Source organism: Sciurus vulgaris, assembly GCF_902686455.1.
Source record: "Sciurus vulgaris genome assembly, chromosome: 3".
Taxonomy (NCBI): Eukaryota; Metazoa; Chordata; class Mammalia; order Rodentia; family Sciuridae; genus Sciurus; species Sciurus vulgaris.
This window is the reverse complement of record NC_136463.1, coordinates 175,447,963-175,473,894: the sequence shown is the minus strand read 5'-3', so window position 1 is coordinate 175,473,894 and position 25,932 is coordinate 175,447,963.

Genomic DNA, 25,932 nt, shown 5'->3' with positions numbered 1-25,932 from the left:
GCAAGTTATTTCCATACTTAAAGGGAGGGTTATATTGACCAAACTGGTCATATCCAACTCAGTGAAAAATTAAGGGAGAAACCTTCCAGATGGAAGTTTGAGAAGTCATAGTAAGATACACAAAATTAAAACTCAGTTTCTCTGAGTCTGATCCTCAGACTCCAGAGGATCAGAAACATGAATGGTTCTCTGTCCTATACACTGAGAGCAAGGGTGTACATGGCCATTCTTATCTGCACTGTTGAGATGCTTCTTGCAATAGTGTTTGTTATAAGCATTCTCGATGTAACCACTGAAAAATTCAGTTTGGGAAGCTAAGCTCTACCAAAGATGCATTCTTATCAAAGAACACAAGGAGTACTTTCACCTTTTAGAGAGGCAGGATTTGCTGGATAAGTGACACCAGGCCTCTGACTTTAACCCATCGTTCAAGTTATTTTGCTGGTATTTGTTGGCTGGGTTCAGCCAAGTCTAGGCCCTGATCTGAAGCAGTTCCTGAACACACTGAGGTTGTTAGAGGTGGAGGAGTTCCCATTACCCCAGCTCCCCGGGAAGGAGGAATGTCGCTGTGGTTCAGCAAAGTCAGACACACACTGGCCACGGGTTCAGGAGTTTGGCTAAAGGCCTGAGAAGCCTGTATTGGGGCAAACACACGCTGTTAACCCCTGGAACAGGAACGAGGACCAGGCATCTTTTCCTCCTTCTATCTCTTTTCCTACCCCTCCCAGTCCTACTCCAGGTTTCAGGACAGAGAGCTTCCCTTCTTCCCCTTAGCTTCCTCCTTCAATTTCTCATTATAATGGCACTTTCTTGTAACTGAAGATTGCCATCTTGCTTTTCTACCTTACTTACTTTAACTTTCTTGAAACTTTTTGGACTTCAACTTTAGCTAATTATTTTTTTAATCAAAAAGGCTAAAAGTTCACTTTTGACTAATGATTACTGCATAAGATTATAGACTTTCTCCTTCCTTTTTATTTTTGTCATTAACATGATTTAGAAAGGACCCTATCTCTCAGATGCTAACTCATTCACTCCTAGGGATTTATCTTGACTTGCACATGCCTTCTCTGAGAAATGCGTAGTTTCTCTTCTTAGTCTGAACCCAGTTTTTCTTACATATATACAAAGTAAGATCCAGAAAACAGGATTTCAGCACATGCTTTTATCTGAGTAAGAGACAAGTATGCACATTATCATTGTCAAATAAATACATGAAAAAGCTGTTTAGTTGTATCATATTATCTTTCAGTGTGTGGCAAGGAACTAATAATTCAGCACATTGAAGAGATATCTCCGTAAGAAAAAAAGCAAGATAAATGGGTCTAATCTGGGGTAACTGGGTCTTAATAATTCCTTTCTTAAGCTTCAGAGGTTCCTTTAGCCATATGACTAAATCTAGGTTATTGGCAGAACACACAGAACAAAAATCAACCCATAATCTTTATCCTTATATGGCTCTTGAATGGCACATTTCTGCTCCCCAGGATTAATTTTTTTTTCCAGTTTCTTTCTTTCACAATGTTCAAATTATCTGTGGCCCTGAGTCCAGCAGCATTTCACAGGCCCAGGATGTTAGGCCTCCAAGTCTTACGGTGGCCTGGCTGTGATGGGCAGCTGCCTTGTCTTCTCCCTGGTTCCCTTGACCCTTGCTGTGCTGTGGGAATCGTAAGGAACACCAGTGAAGATTTGCTGGCCGTCGTTGCTGATGGAAGCATTAACATTCACAAATCATATTCATAGTCGATATTCATGGAGACACAAAATGAACCATTTTGTTAGCTACAGAAAAGTTCTTCATGTAAGTGAGTCGTTCAGGCAGTTTCAGACAAGATGACATAAGGCCCTATTGTCAAGAATCTTGTTTTTCTTCAAATGATCCATTTTGTCTAGCTATGTTTGGCTACTAGGTAATGTTGAGTCTGCCTAGTTCTTAGTGTAAGACATTCATGGAGGATACAAACTCCATTGTCTGAAAATTAACTTTTGTTTGTTGGAAATTGCTGAAACATGCTTTAAAATAATCTACTTTTACTTCTCTAACACCAGGAGACTAAATAATACACTCCTGAATGACGAATGGATAGCAGAAGAAATCAAGGATGAAATTAAAAAAAAAATACTTAGAGGTAAATGAGAATACCGATACAAAACATCAAAATCTCTGGGACACTATAAAGTCAGTACTAAGAGGAAAGTTCATTGCATTGAGCTCACTCATTATATGCATAAAAAGTCAACAAATAAATGACCTAATATATCTCAAAACTCTAGAAAAAGGAGAACAAATCAGCACAAAAAAAAAGAAGAAAGAAAATAATTAAAAACAGAGCTGAAATCAACGAAATTGAACAAAAGAAACAATTCAAAAAATTGACAAAACAAAAAGTTGGTTCTTTGAAAAAAACAAAATTGACAAACCCCTCACCATGCTAATGAAGAGAAGGAGAAAACTCAAATTACTAAAATTCATGATGAAAAAGGAAATATCGATTCAACTCTAGGTTTCACTCTTCTGCTTCAGAGTCCCAGTTTGCTCTGCTGTGCAGTGGCTGAAGATCCCTAGGGACAAAGACTGGCTTCTGAGCACCAGGAAATGAAATAGCAATGAAGAGGCATTTCAAGATGGCGGACTAGAGGGTGGCTGCATTTCACGTTGCTCCAGGACTCAGTATTCAAAAGAGGAGATATTGAGAGACTTGGGACCAACTCAAAGCAGTCGGGTGAGTCTCTCCCATTGGGGAGTCGTCCCGAATGGGACAGTAGTCCTGGAACACAGGGAACTTTGTGAAGTAGAGCTGCCCGGCGAGACACCCCTCCCCCTGCTGGAGCAGTGAACTCGGACAACTGGGAGTGTCGTAGAGGAGGCTGCTCAGCACAGCACTGGGACTCAGAGCAACCACTGGGGCTCCGGCGGCTGCCCAGGGGAGGAGCGGCGAGGAGAGCTGTGTGGACTCAGAGCAACCACTCCTGAACACCGGGGCCTGCCCGGAGGAGGAGGAGGAGGAGAGTGGCCGCTTGGATTCGGAGTGACTATACCAGAGCTACTGGCAGTTGCCAGAGGAGGAGCTGCGTGGCGAGCTGTTTGGACTCAGAGCGACTTCTTCTGAACACTGGGGCCTGCCCAGAGGAGGAGGAGGAGGCGGAGCGAGGCCGCTTGGATTTGGAGTGACTATACTAGAGCTACAGGTGGTTGCCAGAGGAGGAGCTGTGTGGCGAGCTGTTTGGACTCAGAGAGACCACTTCTGAACCCCAGGGCCTGCCCGGAGGAGGAGGAGGAGCGCGGCGGGTCGTTTGGACTTGCAGTGACTGCATTAGAGCTCCAGGCGACTGCTCAGAGGAGGAGGCAATTGGTGAGTTTTTTGGACTCAAAGCAACTGCTCCTGAACACCGGAGGGGCTGCCTGGAGGAGAAGCGCGGTGGGTTGCTTGGTCTCGAGTGGCCGCACCAGAGCTCCGGGCAGCTGCCCGGAGGAGTCATGCAGCGGGTCACGTGGGCTCAGACCCACGCAGAGCAACCCCTCCTGAACACCTGGGGGGTTACCTGGAGGAGGAGGAGGAACGGGGCGGGTCACTTCTACTCGGAGTGATTGCCCAGGGCTACGGGTGGTTGATGGGAGGAGGAGGCACGCAGTGAGTTGCTTGGACTCCTACTGACCGCACCAGAACACCGGGCGGCTATCTGGAGGAAGAGGTGTGTGGCGGATCTCTGGGACTCAGAGCAATTGTACGGGGCCCCAGGTGGCTGCACAGAGGAGGGGCCGCATAGCCAGGCGATTAGGTGCAGAGCAGGGCCCCAGGATCTAGGACGCTTCTTGGTGGAAGAGCCGCACAGAGACACGCTTAGGGGCTAAGCGAAGGTTCCAGGACTGCGGGCAGATTCTCTGAGGTGGGGCAGCCTAAGGAGACTCGTCTGCGAAAGGTGAGGCTCCCAGGCCCAGGAGGTAGGGCCAGGCCCCTGGGAACTTTGCAGAGGAAGGCAGCCCAGCACAGGTGGTAGCTGTAAATTGAGGGGAACCTCTAGGAGAGGAACTGACCAGCGAGACCTCCCCACTGGGTGAGTCTTCCCTGCCGGGTGAAGATTCCCCACAAGGTCAGTAAAACCAGAGACACAGGCCCAAACAGGCCTTGCCTCAGCCTGCAGCCTAGTTCCCCTTTGGATGACCATTGATCAACAAGTGGAGGCACCTCTGCCCACTAGCAGGGAATATACCCCACCTGAAGGACACCACCCTTAGAGAGGCAGCTTCCTTGTGGAGCACCGCATTATCAACTTCCTGCAAGACTTCAGCCTACTGAAGGCTAAGAGGGGATATATATAGAAATCTTCAGGGACATTGTAAGTCAATAGAGGAAATCTGCAATACCTCAGCGGTCCACTGATACCTGAACAATATGGGAAAAAAAGGGAAGAAAATGCCCCAAACTAATCTAGATGTTACATCAATAAAAACCAATGACAGCATGACGGAAGAAATGACAGAAAGGGAGTTCAGAATGTACATAATTAAAATGATCAGGGAAGCAAATGATGAGATGAAAGAGCAAATGCAGGCATTGAATGATCGCACCAATACAAGTTAAAAGAGCAAATACAGGAAGCAAAAGATCATTTCAATAAAGAGTTAGAGATATTGAAAAAAAGACCAAACAGAAATCCTTGAAATGAAGGAAACAATAAACCAAATTAAGAACTCCATAGAAAGCATATCCAGTAGGATAGAACACCTGGAAGACAGAACCTCAAACATTGAAGACAAAATATTTAATCTTGAAAACAAAGTTGAACAAACAGAGAAGATGGTAAGAAATCATGAATAGAATCTACAAGAACTATGGGATATCATGAAAAGGCCAAATTTAAGAATTATTGGGATTGAGGAAGGCTTAGAGAAAAAAACCAAAGGAATGAACAATCTATCCAATGAAATAATATCAGAAAATTTCCCAGTTCTGAAGAATGAAATGGAAAATCAAGTTCAAGAGGCTTACAGGACTCCAAATACACAAAATTACAACAGACCCACACCGAGGCACATTATAATGAAAATACCTAACATACAAAATAAAGACAGAAATTTAAAGGCTGTGAGAGAAAAGAACCAAATTACATTCAGGGGGAAACCAATACGGACATCAGCAGATTTTTCAATCCAGACCCTAAAAGCTAGAAGGGCCTGGAACAACATTTTTCAAGCCCTGAAAGAAAATGGATGCCAACCAAGAATCTTATAGCCAGCAAAACTTACCTTCAAATTTGACGATGAAATAAAATCCTTCCATGATAAACAAAAGCTAAAAGAATTTGCAAAAAGAAAGCCAGCACTACAGAACATTCTCAGCAAAATATTCCATGAGGAGGAGATGAAAAACAAAGAAGCAAATCAGCAAAGGGAGGAATTATCCTAAAGGAGTTGTCAAATAAAGGAAGAACCAAGTCGTGTCAAATAAATAAATAAATAAATAAATAAATAAAAAAAATTTAAAAAATGAACCAAATGACACGGAAACCAAATCATATCTCAATAATAACCCTGAATGTTAATGGCCTGAATTCATCAATCGAAAGACATAGACTGGCAGATTGGATTAAAAAGAAAGATCCAACAATATGTTGCCTACAAGAGACTCATCTCATAGAAAAAGATACCCATAGACTAATGGTGAAAGGATGGGGAAAAATATACCATGCGCATGGACTCAGCAAAAAAGCTGGAGTATCCATCCTCATTTCAGATAATGTGGACGTCAAGCCAAAGTTAGTCAGAAGGGATAAAGAAGGTCATCTCCTACTGCTTAAGGGAAGCATAAATCAGCAAGATATAACAATCATAAACATCTATGCCCCAAACAGTGGCTCATCCATGTATGTCAAACAAATCCTTCTCAAATTCAGAAACCAAATAGACCATAACACAATAATACTAGGTGATTTTAACACGCCTCTCTCACCACTGGACAGATCGTCCAAACAAAAATTGAACAAAGAAACCATAGATCTCAATAACACAATCAATAATTTAGACTTAACGGACATTTATAGAATATACCATCCAACCAAGAGCGAATACACTTTCTTCTCAGCAGCACATGGATCCTTCTCTAAAATAGACCATATATTATGCCACAAAGCTAATGTTAGCAAATACAAGAAGATAGAGACACTACCTTGTATTCTATCAGATCATAATGGATTGAAATTAGAAATAAATGAAAGAGTAAAAAACAGAAACTATTCCAACACCTGGAGATTAAACAATATGCTATTATATGATGACTGGATAACAGAAGATATTAGGAATGAAATTAAAAAAATTCTTAGAGGTAAATGAGAACAAAGAAACATCATATCAAAATCTCTGGGACATTATGAAAGCAGTACTTAGAGGGAAATTTATTTCATGGAGCACATTTAATAAAAGAAGTAAAACTCAACAAATAAATGACCTAACACTACAGCTCAAAGCCCTAGAAAAAGAATAGACCAGCACTAAAAGTAGTAGAAGACAGGAAATAGTTAAACTCAGAGCTGAAATCAACAAAATTGAAACAAAAGAAACAATACAAAAAATTGACAAAATAAATAGTTGGTTCTTCGAAAAAATAAACAAACTTGATAAACCTTTAGCCACACTAACAAGGAGAAGACGAGAGAAAACCCAAATCACTAAAATTTGGAATGAACAAGGAAATATCACAACAGACATTAGTGAAATACAAAACATAATTAGAAGCTATTTCGAAAATCTATACTCCAACAAAATAGAAAATTTTGAAGACATCAACACGTTTCTAGAGACATATGAATTGCCTAAACTGAATGAGGAGGACATACACAATTTAAATAGACCAATTTCAAGTAATGAAATAGAAGAAGTCATCAAAAGCCTACCAACAAAGAAAAGTCCGGGACCAGATGGGTTCTCAGCCGAGTTCTACAAAACCTTTAAAGAAGAGCTCATTCCAATACTTCTCAAATTATTCCATGAAATAGAAGAGGAGGGAACCCTCCCAAACTCATTCTATGAAGTCAATATCACACTGATACCTAAACCTGACAGAGACTCATCAAGGAAAGAAAATTTCAGACCAATATCCTTAATGAACATCGACGCAAAAATTCTCAACAAAATCTTAGGAAATTTCATACAGAAACATATTAAAAAGATAGTGCACCACGATCAAGTGGGTTTCATCCCAGAGATGCAAGGGTGGTTCAACATCTGGAAATCAATAAATGTAATTCACCATATCAATAGACTTAAAGTCAAGAATCACATGATTATTTCAATAGATGCAGAAAAAGCATTTGATAAAATACAACACCCCTTCATGCTCAAAACACTGGAAAAAACAACGATAGTGGGAACATTCCTTAACATCGTAAAGGCCATCTATGCTAAGCCCATGGCTAATATCATTCTAAATGGTGAAAAACTGAAAGCATTCCCCCTAAAAACTGGAACAAGTCAGGGATGCCCTCTTTCACCACTTCTATTCAACATTGTTCTTGAGACTCTAGCCAGAGCAATTAGACAGACCAAAGAAATTAAAGGGATACGAATTAGAAAAGAAGAACTCAAACTATCCCTGTTTGCTGATGACATGATTATATATTTAGAGGAACCTGGAAATTCCACCAGAAAACTCTTAGAACTCATAAGTGAATTCAGTAAAGTAGCAGGTTACAAGATCAATGTTCATAAATCCAACACATTTTTATACATAAGTGATGAATCTTCAGAAAGAGAAGTTAGGAAAACTACCCCATTCACAATAGCCTCGAAAAAAAATAAAATAGTTGGGAATCAATCTCACAAAAGAGGTGAGAGACCTCTACAATGAGAACTACAGAACACAAAGAAAGAAATTAAAGAACACCTTAGAAGATGGAAAGATCTTCCATGTTCTTAGATAGGAAGAATTAATATTGTCAAAATGGCCATACTTCCTAAAGTGCTATACAAATTCAATGCAATTCCAATTAAAACCCCAATGATGTACTTTACAGAAATAGAGCAAGCAATTATGAAATTCATCTGGAAGAATAAGAAACCCAGAATAGCTAAAGTAATCCTTAGCAGGAAGAGTGAAACAGGGGGTATTGCAATACCAGATCTTCAACTCTACTACAAAGCAATAGTAACAAAAACGGCATGGTGTTGGTACCAAAATAGAAAAGTAGATCAATGGTACAGAATAGAGGACACAGACACAAACCCAAATAAATACAATTTTCTAATACTAGACAATGGTGGCAAAAATATGCAATGGAGAAAAGATAGCCTCTGCAACAAATGGTGCTGGGAGAATTGGAAATCCATATGCAATAGAATGAAACTAAACCCATATCTCTCACCATGCATGAAACTAAACTTGAAATGGATTAAGGACCTCAGAATCAGACCAGAGACCCTGCAGATTATAGAAGCAAAAGTAGGTCCAGATCTTCAACATGTCGGCTTAGGACCAGACTTCCTTAACAGGACTCCCATAGCACAATAAATAAAAGCTAGAATCAACCACTGGGATAGATTCAAACTAAAAAGCTTTCTCTCAGCAAAGGAAACTATCAACAATGCGAAGAAAGAGCCTACAGAGTGGGAGAATATCTTTGCCAATCATACTTCAGATAGAGCACTAATCTCCAGAATCTATAAAGAACTCAAAAAACTCTACTCCAAGAATTCAAATAACCCAGTTGACAAATGGTCCAAGGAAATGAACAGACACTTCACAGAAGAAAATCTACAAGCAATCAACAAACATATGGAGAAATGTTCAACATCTCTAGTAAGAAGAGAAATGCAAATCAAAACCACCCTAAGATTCCATCTCACCCCAATTAGAATGGCTATTATCAAGAACACAAGCAACAAAAGGTGTTGGCGAGGATGTGCGGAAAAAGGTACACTCATACATTGCTGGTGGGGTTGCAAATTAGTGCAGCTACTCTGGAAAGCAGTATGGAGATTCCTCAGAAAGCTTGGAATGGACCCACCATTTGATCCAGCTATCCCACTCCTTGGCCTATACCCAAAGGACTTAAAATCAGCATACTACAGAGATACAGCCACATCAATGTTCATAGCTGCTCAATTCACCATAGCCAGATTGTGGAACCAACCTAGATGCCCTTCAGTTGATGAATTGATAAAGAAACTGTGGCATATATATATACAATGGAATATTACTCAGCCATAAAGAATGATAAATTTATGGCATTTGCAGGCAAATGGATGAAATTGGAGAATATCATGCTAAGTGAGATAAGCCAATCTCAAAAAACCAAAGGTCGAATGATGTCACTAATAAGTGGATGAGGACACATAATGGGGGGAGGGAAGGGTTAGTGTTAGGGTTAGAGTTAGGGTTAGGGAGGGGGGCAAGAATGGAGGAAGGAAGGACTGTATAGAGGGAAAAGAGGGTTGGGAGGGGTGGGGGGAAGTGAAAAAATAACAGAATGAATCAAACAACATTATATAAATTTATGATTACACAAATGGTATGCCTTACGCCATGTACAAACAGAGAAACAACATGTATCCCATTTGTTTACAATAAAAAAAAGTAAAGAAAAAAAGGAAATATCACAATGGACATGACTGAAATAGAGAAGATAATTAGAAACTATTTTGAAAATTTATAATTCCATAAAATAGAAATTCTTGAAGACATCAACAAATTTCTAGACACATATGACCTACCCAAATTGAATCAGGAGGACATACTTTAAACAGATCAATTTCAAGTAATGAAACAGAAAATGCCATCAAAAGCCTACCAATCAAGAAAAGTCCAGGACCAGATGGATTCTCAGCTGAGTTCTATAAGACCTTCATAGAAGAATTAACAACAATACTTCTCGGAGTATTCCATGAAATAGAAAAGGAGGGAACCCTTCCAGACTCATTCTATGAGGCTAATATTACCCTTCTACCCAAATCAGACAAAGATATATCAAGGAAAGAAAATTTCAGACCAATATCCCTGATGAACATAGATGCAAAAATTCTCAATAAAATTCTGGCAAATTGTATTCAAAAACATATTATGGGTTTCATCCCAGGGATGCAGGGTTGGTTCAACATATGGAAATCAATAAACATAATCCATCACATCAATAGATTTAAAAACAAGAATCATATGATCATCTCAATAGAAGCAGAGAAAGCATTTGACAAAATACAGCACCTCTTCATTTTCAAAATCACTAGAAACACTAGGGATACTAAGAACATACATCAACATTGTAAAAGCTATATATGCTAAATCCAAGGTGAACATCGTTCTAAGTGGAGAATAATTGAAAGCATTCCCTCTAAAAACTGGAGCAAGACAAGGATGACCTCTCTCACCACTTCTTTTCAACATCATCCTTGAAATTCTAGCCAGAGCAATTAGACAGGAGAAAGAAATTAAAGATTTATAAATAGGAAAAGAAAAACTCAATATATCACTATTTGCCAATGACATGATTCTATATTTAGAAGATCCAAAAAACTACCCCTTTCACAATAGCCTCAAAAATTTTTTTTTGGCAATCAGTCTAACAAAAGAGGTGGAAAACCTCTGCAATGAAAACTACAGAACACTAAAAAAAGAAATTGAAGAAGATCTTACAAGATGAAAGAACTGCTATGCTCCTGGATAGGCAGAATTAGTATTGTCCAAAATGGTCATACTGCCACAGGTGTTATACAGATTTAATGCAATTCCAATTAAAATCCCAATAATAATCTTCATAGAACTAGAAAAAGTAATCATGAAATTCATTTGGAAAAATAAGAGACCCAAAATAACCAAAGCAATCCTTAGCAAGAAGAGTAAAGCAGGAGGCATCACAATAACAGACCTTAAACTATACTACAGAGCCATAGTAACAAAAATGGCATGGTATTGGCACCAAAAAAGACATGTTGACCAATGGAACAGAATAGAAGACACAGAGACAAACCCACAAAAATACAGTTATCTCACACTACACAAAGGTGCCAAAAGCATACATTGGAGAAAAGATAACCTCCTCAATAAATGGTGCTGGGAAAATTGGAAATCCATATGTAACCCTGCATGAAACCCAACTCAAAATGGATAGACAACTTAGGTACTAGAATAGACCCCTTGTGCTTAACAGAAGAAAAAGTAGGCCAGAATCTTTACCACATCAGCCTAGGATCTGACTTCCTTAACAAGATTCCTAAAGTATGAGAAGTAAAATCAAGAAACAATAAATGGGATGGATTCAAACTAAAAAGCTTCTTCTCAACAAAGGAAACAATAACTTGAAGAGAGAGCCTACAGAATGGAAGAAAATCTTTATCACATGCAACTCAGATAGAGAATTAATCTCCAGGATATATAAAGAACTCAAAACACACACACACACACACACACACACACACACACACACACACAAATCAATAAATGGGCTAAGGAACTGAACAGACACTTGATTGAAGAAGAAATACAATCAATCAAACATATGAAAAATGTTCATCATCTCCAACAATTAGAGGCATTCAAATCAAAACTACTCTAAGATTTCGTCTCACTCCAGTCAGAATGGCAATTATCAAGAATATAAGCAATAATAAGCGTTGGTGAGGATGTGGGGAAAAAGGTACACTCATACATTGTTGGTGGAACTGCAAATTGGGGCAACCATTATGGAAAGCAGTATGGAGATTCCTCAGAAAACTTGGAATGGAACTACAATTTGACTCAGCCCATTCCTTGGTTTATACCCAAAGGACTTACAATCAGCATATTACAGTGATGCAGTCACATCATTGTTTATAACAGCTCAATTCACAATAGCCACACTATGGAACCAAACTAGATGCCCTTCAACAGATGAATGGATAAAGAAACTGTGGTATATATATATATATATATATATAATGGAATATTACTCAGTCTTAAAGAAGAATAAAATATGACATTTGCCAGTAATGAATGGAACTGGAGACTATCATGCTAAGTGAAATAAGCCAATCCCCCAAAACCAAAGGCCAAATATTTTCTCTGATATGCAGATGCTAATTCAAAATAAGTGGGGGAGGCTAGGGAAGAATGGATTTACTTTAGATTAGGCAGAGAGGAGTGAAGATGGGGGAGGGAGTATGGGGACAGGAAGAATAGTAGAATGAATCAGATATTATTACCCTAAGTGCATATCTGACTACATGACCAGTGGGATTCTATGTCACGTATAACCAGACGAATGAGAAATTATACTCCATTTGTGTATGATATATCAAAGTGCATTCTACTTTCATGTATAAATAACTCAAACAAATAAAAATAATTTTAAAAAAGACTTATATGGGCAGAAGGGATAGAACACTTCAAGAGCAATATTAAATTTTACCTGCCTAAGTCATTAGATCCTGGAAAACAGCAACAGTTTTGAAAATCTCCATCTTTCCACTTTCAGGAAATAGCTTACTTCATAGAATCACCTTCCTACAAATGCCTTAAATAATATTCATGGATGCCCCTTTCTTCACTTATGACAGGGACAGTGCGGGCCCTCTGCTTTTCCGTTCTTTGCCTCACAAGTGGTTACCTGAACTTTTTTCCTCCCCACTGACATTCTGAATAAATGCTGGCTAACTTCATTTAAAAAAAATGAGAATTTATGTATGAATTGCATTTTAGGAACATTATGACTTACACATTTAATCTGTGAAAGAATAACTTTGTGATTTTGAAACAAAGCCTCCAGTAAATAAGAAAAAAAAAAAAAAGAAATTAAACCTCTTATTTAGTCTCTGACATGCTAAGGTCGTTGAAGAGGTCATCTCAGGAATCACTGGAGAGCCTGCCTCCATTTTTGTCTGAATGGTGTGGTGTGTCAAGCCCAAGTACCTGCACACTGAGCGCTGTTTCTGTAGGGGAGCTAGAAGCCACTTCCCCCAGCTCTGATAATAACCCTAGTGCTTTTTGTATTGACAATGCCTTAGGAAAAAAATATTTAAAATTATTCACTAAGAACACTGAACTACTATAGGCAAACAGGAGGTTAAATGCAATCAATTAAATAAATAAAAGCAATGTTACATTGTTCCAAAAAAAATCTACTTTTGGCACATGATACAAGTATTACCCCTCTTGCAAAGTAAAGACCTTCTATTTACTAATGTGGTATTTGGAAAGCTAGTCCATGGTTTCAAGCTCAAAGGCCCCCATATCCTTGTAAGTCAATCAACATCACAGGTGCTTGGATGAGACCCTTATATGTTTCTCGATTATTCTTAAGATACTTAACACACATCCCCTGGTGAACTGATTTCATCAGTGATGGTCTTTAGAAGTCGTGGTAAAGTTTAGATTCTTTCTTAGGCATTTGGAAGCTTATCAAAGCATTTTAAAAAATTAAGTGAGTACTAAACAGTAATAACGAATACTATGAGAAGGCTCAGGACTTTTTCTGCCTGTACTATTTTTACCTCGATGGTTTCGCTCGGCTTTTGTGACCTCATTAACCCTTATTCATCTTTCAGATCTCAACTCCAATAATGTGTTTAAGCATATTGAATAAAACTCTATATTTTCAGTAGCTGATAAATTTCTGCTTAGAACTTTCCACTTAGAATAAAGTCACAGCCTGGAAGTTTAAGTTATATAATATTCCATGATATTAATTAAAAGCATTAATTATCTCTAAATTGATACAATCAGATCAGGCATTTTGCTACAACTTTCATCTATTTATACTACTTGTTGATTATTAACAAATAATAAGTGTTTCTAATAAATTTAAGACCAACTCTGTGAGAATTTCTAGAGGTCACCTGGACATAGGTATTTTTAAAAGTTTCCCAGATGTGATAATGTGCAGCAGTGATAAAGATACTTACCAGATTGGAGGGAACTTTAGATTTTGTAGAAGAAAATGAGGTGGGGGCGGGTATGAAAGATGGTGGAATGAGACAGACATCATTACCCTATGTACATGTATGATTACATGAATTGTATGAATCTACATGGTATACAACCATAGAAATGAAATGATGTACCCCATTTGTGGACAATGAATCAAAATGCAGTCTGTAAAAAATTTAAAAAAAAATTTAAAAAACTTACCACTGTGACTGTTTTTAGTTGATTAGCATTAACACATGATAATGGATGCACGATGAATATTTTTACCCTTCACTTATTTTATTAAGGTATAGTTGACAAAAAATTATGGTATATAAAAAAAAGATACTTACCATGCAGATAATCAGATCTTTCCTGTTCACATCTTAAGTGAAGTATACTGTGCAAATGTGCATCCAGACCAAAATAATCCTTTAATCAAACTAACTCATGCAAAACAAAAAAATCTTGGAGTTTCTGCAAAAGCAGCTAACTAACATGAGAGATCGTTGAGGAAGAAGATCTGAATGAAATCTAAAATATGCCCCTCTTTTTCTCACTAAAATGCAAAACCACTGTAGGGATGAAGAAGATTTTAGATTTAAATTGTGTGTATGTTATAATTTAAGGAGATTTCATTACATTCTCTCTTTGTGATGTTTAGAAGCATTTGACCCTTCCATCATTTAGGGGTTAAAGAGAATCATGTGCATGCTTTTAGTTGGTTGCTAAACAAATAGCATATAGACTGGGTTTCTTAGGTCAATGTCAATTTCATGAAATTATAGTGTTTTCAATAATGTTCATCCTGAAACGTAGGTATATGATTCAATGAAATAATTATGTTAGCATGATCTCCTCCCTACCCCGACCCTGTTTAGTTAGAAAAACAATTTGGTTCCAGGTACCCCTTTATACATTCCTTATATCATGAAATGTGGCCATAGATCTGCTGTGACTTCATCAGCAAAACCAAAAAGAATTCGTAGAGCCAGACTAGAATCCCTAGGAACCCTGGCTCCTAGTTTTGGAGACTTGGAGAATGGACCATCATGTCTGTCATATACTCAACAATAATATCATTGGGAACATTTCATTGAAATTCTGTCTACCAGTTTATTTTGTTTTAAAGTACATTTAGTGTTATAGTGTGGATATGAGGCTTCCCCACAAACGACTCCTGTGTTTTTGCTGGAATGTTCAGAGGTCAAACTGTTGGATTGTGATAACGATGACTTAATCAGTCCATCCTAGTTTGAATGGACTGATGGCATCTGTGTGCAGCCGGTGTGGCTGTAGGAGGTAGTCACTGGGGGTGTGTTCCGGAAGGGTGCATCTTCCCTGTGGCCCCTTCCTGCTCTCTCTCTGCTTCCTCACCCTGCCATGAGTTGAGTAGCTTTTCCTGCTGGGCCCTTCTGCCTTGATGTCCTGCCTCACTTGGGCCCAGAGCAATGAAGTCAGCCACCCATGAACTGAGTCCTCTGAAACTGTGAGCCCCAAATGAAATTTTCCTTCTTTACATCGTTCTAGTTATTTATTTTGGTCATGGCAATGAAAAGCTAACTGAGACACTTAGTTAACAAAATTCTATTGGGTTTAAACCTTTTTTTTTTAAAGTTGGATTTTTGACAGAACCAGCTCCAAGTCCCTGAGCCAGTGTGCGGCGAGCTCCGGGGCCCACAGGTTGCTTCAGAGACCAGGACAGGGCAGCCAGGGACTTCCCCAAGCAGCCCGGCTCCCTCCGGCGGGAAGCGCCTTTCTAGGCTAGCTTCTCAGAGCAGACCGCCCAGTGAGAGCCTTTCTACACAGAGCCAGCCACAAGTCCCCAAGCCAGCAGAGACCTCCGACCTGCAAGCAGCCTCTGGGACCAGGGCAGGGCAGCCAGAGACCTCTCAAGGCAGACCTGCCCCCTCCGGCCGCAGGCTTTTTCCACAGGGTGATCCAAGATGGCGGACTAGAGGGTGACTGCATCTCCAGTCGCTCCAGAACCCAGGATTCAAGAAGGGGAGGCATTGAGAGACTCAGACTAAAATTGAGCCACGGGGTGAGTCTCCCCCACCCAATGGAGCTTGGCCTGGGTGGCAAGCTCGTTTTCAGGCGGCTTATTAGAGTGGGGCAGGGCAGCTAGAGTCTTCCACAGGCAGCCCTGCGCACTCCGGCAGTGGGCTCCTCCCACACGGCCAGCTTCTCGGAGCAGGCCCCCCAGTGAGAGCCTTTCCACACAGAGCCAGCTCCAAGCCCTGGTACCAGTAGTGGGCTAGGGGCAGCTTTCTTCAGAAGCACTGCATTTTCAAGTTACTCCAAGACTTCAGGCTACTGAAGGCTGGGAGGTGATACACTGGAAATCTACAGGGATACTATAAGCCAATAGAGGAAATCTGCAATATCACAGAGTCCCCACTGAACTCTGACCAATATGAGAAAACAAGGGAAGAAAATGTCCCAAACAAACCTAGATACTATATCAATAAAACCCAATCACAGCACAGCAGAAGAAATGTCAGAAAGGGAGTTCAGAATGTACATAATTAAAACAATCAGGGAAGCAAACGAGGAGATGAAAGAGCAAATGCAGGCATTGAAGGAGGAGATGAAAGAGCAAATGCAGGCATTAAATGATTGCACCAATCAACAGTTAAAAGAGCAAATACGGGAAGCAAGAGATCATTTCAATAAAGAGTTAGAGATACTGAAAAAAAAAAAAAAAAACAGAAATCCTTGAAATGAAGGAAACAATAAACCAAGTTAAAAACTCCATAGAAAGCATAACCAGTAGGATAGAACACCTGGAAGACAGAACCTCAGATATTGAAGACAAAATATTTAATCTTGAAAACAAAGTTGACCAAACAGAAAAGACGGTAAGAAATCATGAACAGAATCTACAAGAACTATGGGATATCATGAAAAGGCCAAATTTAAGAATTATTGGGATTGAGGAAGGCCTAGAGAAACAAACCAAAGGAATGAACAATCTATTCAATGAAATAATATCAGAAAATTTCCCAAATCTGAAGAATGAAATGGAAAATCAAGTTCAAGAGGCTTATAGGACTCCAAATACACAAAATTACAACAGACCGACACCAAGGCACATTATAATGAAAATACCTAACATACAAAATAAAGACAGAATTTTAGGGGCCACGAGAGAAAAGAATCAAATTACATTCAGAGGGAAACCAATAAGAATATCAGCAGATTTTTCAATCCAGACCCTAAAAATTAGAAGGACCTGGAACAACATTTACCAAGCCCTGAAAGAAAATGGATGCCAACCAAGAATCTTATACCCAGCAAAACTTACTTTCAGATTTGACGATGAAATAAGATCCTTCCATGATAAACAAAAGCTAAAAGAATTTACAAAAAGAAAGCCAGCATTACAGAACGTTCTCAGCAAAATATTCCATGAGGAAGAGATGAAAAACAACGATGCAAATCAGCAATGGGAGGAACTAGCCTAAAGGAATAGCCAAATAAAGGAGAAACCAAATCATGTCAAAAAACAAAAATGAGTCAAATGACTGGGAATACAAATCATATCACAATAATAACCCTGAATGTCAATGGCCTGAACTCATCCATCAAAAGGCATAGACTGGCATATTGGGTTAAAAAGGAAAAATCCAACAATATGCTACCTGCAAGAGACTCATCTCATAGAAAGAGATACCCATAGACTAAAGGTGAAAGGATGGGAAAAAACATACCATGCACATGGACGCAGCAAGAAAGCTGGAGTATCCATCCTAATTTCAGATAATGTAGACTTATCAGAAGGGATCAAGAAGGACATTACATACTGCTTAAGGGAAGCATAAATCAGCAAGACATAACAATCATAAATATCTATATCCCGAACATTGGCTCATCCATGTACGTCAAACAAATCCTTCTCAATTCCAGAAATCAAATAGACCACAACACAATGATACTAGCGATTTTAACACACCTCTCTCACCGCTGGATAGATCATCCAAACAAAAATTGAATAAAGAAACCATAGATCTCAATAACACAATCAACAATTTAGACTTAACAAACTCATATAGAATATACCATCCAACAAAAAACGAATACACTTTCTTCTCAGCAGCACATGGATCCTTCTCTAAAATAGACCATGTTTTATGCCACAAAGCTACTGTTAGCAAATACAAGAAGATAGAGACACTACCTTGTACTCTATCAGATCATAATGGATTGAAATTAGAAATAAATGACAGAATAAAAAACAGAAACTTCTCCAATAATTGGAGATTAAATAATACACTATTATATGATGAATGGATAACAGAAAACATCAGGAGGGAAATAAAAAAATTCTTAGAAGTAAATGAGAACAAAGACACATCATATCAAAATCTCTGGGACACTATGAAAGCAGTACTTAGAGGAAGATTTATTTCATGGGGCGCATTCAACAAAAGAAGTAGAAATCAACAAATAAATGACTTAACACTACAGCTTAAAGCCCTAGAAAAAGAAGAGCAGACCAACACCAAAAGTAGTAGAACACAGGAAATAGTTAAGATCAGAGCCGAAATCAACGAAAAAGAAACAATCGGAAAAATTAACAAAATAAATAGTTGGTTCTTTGCAAAAATAAACAAAATTGATAAACCTTAGCCACACTAACAAAGAGAAAGAGGGAGAAAACTCAAATTACTAAAATTCGGAATGAGCAAGGAAATATCACAACAGACATGAGTGAAATACAAAACATAATTAGAAGCTATTTTGAAAATCTATACTCCAACAAAACAGAAAACCTCGAAGACATCAACAAGTTTCTAGAGACATATGAATTACCTAAACTGAACCAGGAGAACATACACAACTTAAATACATCAATTTCAAGCAATGAAATAGAAGAGGTCATCAAAAGCCTACCAACAAAGAAAAGTCCAGGACCAGATGGGTTCTCAGCCGAGTTCTACAAAACCTTTAAAGAAGAGCTCATTCCAATACTTCTCAAAGTATTCCATGAAATAGAAGAGGAGGGAACCCTTCCAAACTCATTCTATGAAGCCATTATCACCCTGATACCTAAACCAGACAGTGACACATCGAAGAAAGAAAATTTCAGACCGATATCCTTAATGAACATTGACTCAAAAATTCTCAACAAAATTTTGGCAAATCACATACAAAAATATATTAAAAAGATAGTGCACCACGATCAAGTGGGTTTTATCCCAGGGATGCAAGGGTGGTTCAACATCAGGAAATCAATAAACGTAATTCACCATATCAATAGACTTAAAGTCAAGAATCACATGATTATTTCAATAGATGCAGAAAAAGCATTTGATAAAATACAGCACCCCTTCATGCTCAAAACACTAGAAAAAATAGGGATAGTGGGAACATTCCTTAACATTGTAAAGGCCATTTATGCTAAGCCCATGGCTAATATCCTTCTAAATGGTGAAAAACTGAAAGCATTCCCCCTAAAAACTGGAACAAGGCAGGGATGCCCTCTTTCACCACTTCTATTCAACATTGTTCTTGAGACTCTAGCCAGAGCAATTAGACAAACCAAAGAAATTAAAGGGATACAAATTGGAAAAGAAGAACTAAAACTATCCCTGTTCGCTGATGACATGATTATATATTTAGAGGAACCTGGAAATTCCATCAGAAAACCCTTAGAACTCATAAGTGAATTCAGTAACAAAAACGGCATGGTATTGGTACCAAAACAGAGAGGTAGATCAATGGTACAGAATAGAGGACACGGACACAAACCCAAATAAATACAATTGTCTCATACTAGACAAAGGTGGCAAAAATATGCAATGGAGAAAAGATAGCCTTTTCAACAAATGGTGCTGGGAGAATTGGAAATCCATATGCAACAGAATGAAATTAAACCCCTATCTCTCACCCTGAACAAAACTCAACTCAAAATGGATCAAGGACCTGGAATCAGACCAGAGACCCTGCATCTTCTAGAAGAAAAAGTAGGTCCAAACCTTCAACTTGTTGGCTTAGGATCAGACTTCCTTAACAGGACTCCCATAGCCCAAGAAATATAAGCAAGAATCAAGGACTGGGATAGATTCAAACTAAAAAGCTTTCTCTCAGCAAAGGAAACTATCAGCAATGTGAAGAGAGAGCCTACAGAGTGGGAGAATATCTTTGCCACTCATACTTCAGATACAGCACTAATCTCCATAATCTATAAAGAACTCAAAAACTCTACACCAAGAATACAAATAATCCAATCAACGAATGGGCTAAGGAAATGAACAGACATTTCACAGAAGAAGATCTACAAGCAATCAACAGATATATGAAAAAAAAATGTTCAACATCTCTAGTAATAAGAGAAATGCAAATCAAAACTACCCTAAGATTCCATCTCACCCCAATTAGAATGGTGATTATCAAGAACACAAGCAACAAAAGGTGTTGGCGAGGATGTGGGAAGAAAGGTACACTCATACATTGCTGGTTGGGTTGCAAATTAGTGCAGCCACTCTGGAAAGCAGTGTGGAGATTCCTCAGAAAACTTGGAATGAACCCACCATTTGACCCAGCTATCCCACTCCTTGGCCTATACCCAAAGGACTTAAAATCAGCATACTACAGAGATACAGCCACATCAATGTTCATAGCTGCTCAATTCACCATAGCCAGATTGTGGAACCAACCTAGATGCCCTTCAGTTGATGAATTGATAAAGAAACTGTGGCATATATATACAATGGAATATTACTCAGCCATAAAGAATGATAAATTTATGGCATTTGCAGGCAAATGGATGAAATTGGAGAATATCATGCTAAGTGAGATAAGCCAATCTCAAAAAACTAAAGAACGAATGATATCGCTGATAAGCGGATGAGGACACATAATAGGGGGTAGGAGGGGTTAGCGTTAGGGTTAGGGTTAGGTTTAGGGTTAGGGATAAGGAGGGTGGTAAGAATGGAGGAAGGAAGGACTGTATAGAGGGAAAAGAGGGGTGGGAGTGGTGGGGGGAAGGGAAAAAATAACAGAATGAATCAAACAACATTGCCCTATGTAAATTTATGATTTTTAATAAAAAAGAACAAAATTATGTCATTTGCAGAAAAATAGAACTTGAGTGTATTATATTAAGTGAAATAAAGCAAACTTAGAAAGCCAAAAAAAAAAAAAAGTTGGATTTTTATGGCACATATTCTTCTTTAAAGAACAGTACTATTATTATTTTAAATCATATTTATTTATAACTCAACACTTAAGAGAAAGCCTTCTAAAACAATATACCTAAAATGCAGCATCAGATTATTTTACGGCATTCCTTAAAAATACATTTTGTTCAAATCATTTTTAATCCTGAAAATATTTTTTTAAACTTCCATTTGAACCAAGGCCACCATTCAGGGGTTTGCCGTTGCTTTCAGGTGAAGGTGGACTTGGCTCATGTGGTTTGCAGGTCTCTGCCTGGACAACCCACTACTGGTCTTTCCACCAGTGATTCACACAGCTCTCCTGTCTCTTCCTCCCAGCCATGCTCTTGTCTTTAAGCTTTCTGGGCTCAGGGCTCTGCCCATGCTGTTTTTACCACCTGGAAGGTTTCTCCTGGTTTTCGTGTCCTCATGAACTCCTAATCTCTGTTGAGACCTCAACTCAATCATCTCTTGCTCAGAGAAAACCCACCTTGCCTCCCTTCCTGGATAAAATCCCCACTTAGGTAAGCCATGATTCTTATCTGCATCTCTCGTCTTGCCTCTTTCACCCTGTGACCTAATAGATTCAGCACTTCCAGGGGTTAGAAACTCCTTGAGGACCAACATTCTGCCTGCCGATCACGGGTTCTTTGGCAGGGGGCCCTTCCCAGAAAGCAGGGTCCTTTCTGCTTTGGAAATGTGGCATCCTGTTTTAATTTTTCTTTCACTTTATTGCCAGTTTGACAACAGGACTGCTTAAAGACCTATCTAATTTGTCATATGCCAACATATATTCGGAGCAAAGCTTCTTGGAGAGATAGTGAAAGAGATGGATAAAACTTTACACAAGCCACTTGGCTCTTGAACCTTGATTTTATTATTTCTAACATGTAAAAATGGAATTAGGTATTCTATAATGTAGGTTGAGGTCTAAATGTAAAAATCTTTAAGCACAGTATAAAAGCAAGTTTTTATAAAGTTTATGACATAGTTATCTTGAAAGTTTTAAATTATACTATTTCTGAGAATTGGAAACTTGAAAAATGCTCAATATCGCCATAACTTCTGGTTTTGAGCTTTTTTTTTTTTTTTTTTTTTTTTTATATTTGATTTTGCTCTTTTAGTACTAAGGGTTGAACCCAGGGCCTAGAATCTGCTAGCCAAGCACTCTCCTACTAAGCTACACCCCCAGCCCTTTTAAAAATTTTATTTTGAGTCTTGCTAAGTTGTCCAGGTTGGCCTTGAACTCCTGCCTAACCCGTCACCCTTGCTCACTGAGAGTCTGGAAGACAGGCTCCACGTCCAGCTATGACTTCTGTTTTGGTTTCAACCTCTCAGCACACTGATTCATGGAGAAGTTTGGGAAAATAAATGAGCAAAGTTGGAATCTGAGTTTTAAAATGCTTTGATCAGCTTGAAATTAGTTAGGAAAGGAATATGAAAAACTTAACAAGATGCTGAGCTTCTGAGTAGCTGTAAGATTTATTTTTTCAGGCTAGCACTTACCGGTTCTTTGACACGTATCTCTTCCTGGGTCACAGCTCACGAACTCTCCTCCACTAAAACTCAGATAAAAGGAATTGGAACCCTCAGCACTGTTAGCTCCTTTCTTAGTATTCATCACATCTCAAGGCTGAGTGCCTCCTGCCCTCTACGGGATTCCAAGGAACCCACGGGTTTGTTCCTCACTGTTTCTCCTGCGGGGCCCTTGAACTTGAGAGGTACTTAAGCAAGGTGTGTTGAATGATCGCGTTTATTCTAAATGGTATTCTAAGGAAAGCTGGAGGCAATAGAGAAGCACTTAGAATCAACTCACGGTGGAAATTCAGGCCAGCTAATGTTCCACGGCTCCTCGGTGCTCTTCAGTAGACCAAGTAAGTGACGATGTCCATTAAGGATTTGTCCCGCTGAAGTAAGAACAAGGACAGGCAGCTAGTATAGACAGACAATGGGGTGGATCGGGAAGATGGGGGTTGGTTTGAAAGGAAATAAAATGCTAATACTTCAGGACACTTCCCCTCCTCCTCAACTGTTGCCAAGGTCACCGGCCTCCAGGGAATTGCTCCTCCCCACAAGGAGTTGTTACGAGTATCCCCTAGGTGCGACTCCTTTCCCGCACTGCCCTCGGTCACTTCACCTTTGGTCACATAGGCAAGATAAGAGGTGGACGGGGCATGAAGAAAGGAAATGTGAAACGTATAAAGGGGGGAAGACCCCCCCACACCCTTGGGAACCAGCTTTGGACCCCATCTCTCTCTCTTTGCTTTTCCCTTGGCATTTCAGATGTTCAGTCTTTAACAGCAGGGGAACGGGATCTGATCCTGATGTTCAACACCTATATCAAAGCTGAATCATGTTGAGTTCTCTCTTTAGGGTCAACAGAGAGGAGGCAGACCTTCAGTTAAATACGGTCATGGCCATTATTTTGTGACAGTATTTCTGTGCACAGATCACTGGTAGACCACTGCTAGGCAAGCTCGTGCTACCTTCGAGTGTCGTCCTTTGCTGGGATCCTCCTCCCTCCCATCCTTCAGGCTGGCATCAGATTGGATGTTTGATTTAGATCAAATGTCCCTTTTTAAGAGACACTGACCCTCTTTACCCTGTGTAAAAAAATCTCCATCTTCACAGCCAGGCACAGTGGCTCATGCCTGTAATCCCAGCAGCTCAGGAGTCTGAGGCAGGAGGATTGTGAATTCAAAGCCAGCCTCAGCAAAATAAAGGTGCTAAGCAACTCAGTGAGACCCTGTCTCTAAATAAAATGCAAAACAGGGCTCAGTGGTCAAGTACCTCCCCGCCCCCCAAAAATCTCCAATTTCCATCTCTGTGTGTGGCACGATGGCATGACTGCTTTTTCAATATTTGGTTCAGCTAATGCGCAGCCAAGCATGGGACAAAGAAAAGGCTTCTGCACCTTGGATGTCAAAGGCCAGCAGTGAACTATTTCCACAACTCCCTGGTTCTGCAGCTCTGCCTCTGCCTCTTATCAGCTCTGTACAGAAACACCATTAGCTTGACCCAGGGCAAGGCAAAATCGTAGCGCTCCTGGTTCAAAGACCAGCAAAGAGCTTTTTCCTTCCTTCCATGATCTTTCTTGAACCTGCTGTGGTGTTTTTTATGCCTGGTTAGGGTTGTGATCTTTCTGCACAAGGCTACTGGTGACAGCGGTGTGGATGTTCCTAAGAGCAGGCCCACATGCTTGCCCCCACCTCCCAGGGCTTCAGCTGGTGCTGAGCCCCATGGAATGGAAAATCCAAAGGATGACCACAGGGGTGTGAGGCAGCGGTAGGCAAGTAGTGCTTGTGCATGCTGCCATCAACCTTCTAAGAGAAGATGATCAAGCTTTTTGAGATAGCAACAGCAGAACACTGCACCCCAAGCTCAGAGGCCCCCTTCTGAGCATGGATCCCAGTACCAGCTCTGGTCCCCACCCCAGAAGTCTGCTCTGACTCCGTCCTGAACACAGGTCTTAAAGTCTCCCTTCCCTCCCCTCTTCTCTCCTTCTGGGGCATAGCTACATTTGGCCCAACACGGGTGGAGAAATGGCTATCCAAAAATCCCTCTGGGCTGTGGATTTCCCATTCCTTCCTCATACCTCCTTACTCCAAGAGCTTGAGGTCTGGTAGGGAGGGACCAAGCCTCCATGGTCCTCGGCCTGTGATTATCCTCACGGAGAAGGGCCTTCTGGGCCGGGGGCTGCAGATGGACAGGTTTTCTTCGGCTAGATGCAGCCATATCTGATCACTGCTACAAGAAAGTGACTCTTGGAGTTCCTGGCTATGTGACTTGTGGTTGACTCAAGTTTGCAGATTCACTGGAAGCTATTGTTCATTTCACATTCCTCTTGTAGAGATTTTGTGTTGCAGTTCTTCATGATTTGTATGGTAGTCTAAATTGTCAAACTCCGAAAGACTGTTTCTAATAGGGCTTCTTATAGAAAGTGAGTCCCTGCTTTGTTCTCTATCATAAAACTGTCATTGATGGGCACTGTGTGTGGTACCCAGGCAAGGGAAGCCAAGGCAACTCCCCCGCCCCAGGGTCTTCCTGTGCAGAGGGTAAAGTGGTCTCCTTTACGCTTTCCTGACCCTTGTCTTATCTCCCTTGTCACCAGCACCTCCTGTTTTGGTGTGGGGAAGCAGAGCTACTTCCTGCTGAAAAGCCAGAAAGGCCACCTGTCTGCTTCTTCTTTTGGCTGCGAGGTCTTGAAGATGTGGGGCAACCTTGGGGACACAGATCTGTGGACTGGAACTGTGACTCGGTAGCTAATAAGGGAGGACTGGGGGTCAGGAGTTGCTCTCTGAGGCTGGAGTTGGCAGTGCGGTGGCAGCATTTGGAGTCCTGGGCAGTCTGGGTGACCCCCCTCCCTTGTGCACCCAGGATGTGGCTTCCTCACCTGGCATGGTCTGTGGTTCTGGCTGTTTATGCTCGCTCTGTTTCTGTACCTTGTCAGAGTATCGTTTGCCAGCCCCATCAGCTGTTCTGTGAGTTTCCAGAAATCTTTTTAAAAAGTAATTTTTAGCTTTTACCCACACTGGGCTTCTTACTGCTCTTTTAACATGCTTGGCCCTTCCTGCCTTAGGGCCTTTGGCTTCCCCCCACATCATGTGTCCTTGAGTCTGCTCCACATCACTGTCACAATGAGCCTGGCCCTAACCACACCGTGCCCTCTACAACGGGCCAGCAGGGTGTCTACCTGGAAGTCCTGATCGCCTCCCCTACTGACTCCTAGTGTTTATCAACTTCTACCATACTTAACATTGACATACATCAGGTTGCATCTTATGCAGTTGATATTTGTCCAATTTCTTTGCCTGCAAAAATGGCAATTTCATATGATTCAGCTTAACAAAATACACTTATCCTTTGTTGTTCCCTCTTGCGGTAAACTACACAAGAGCAGA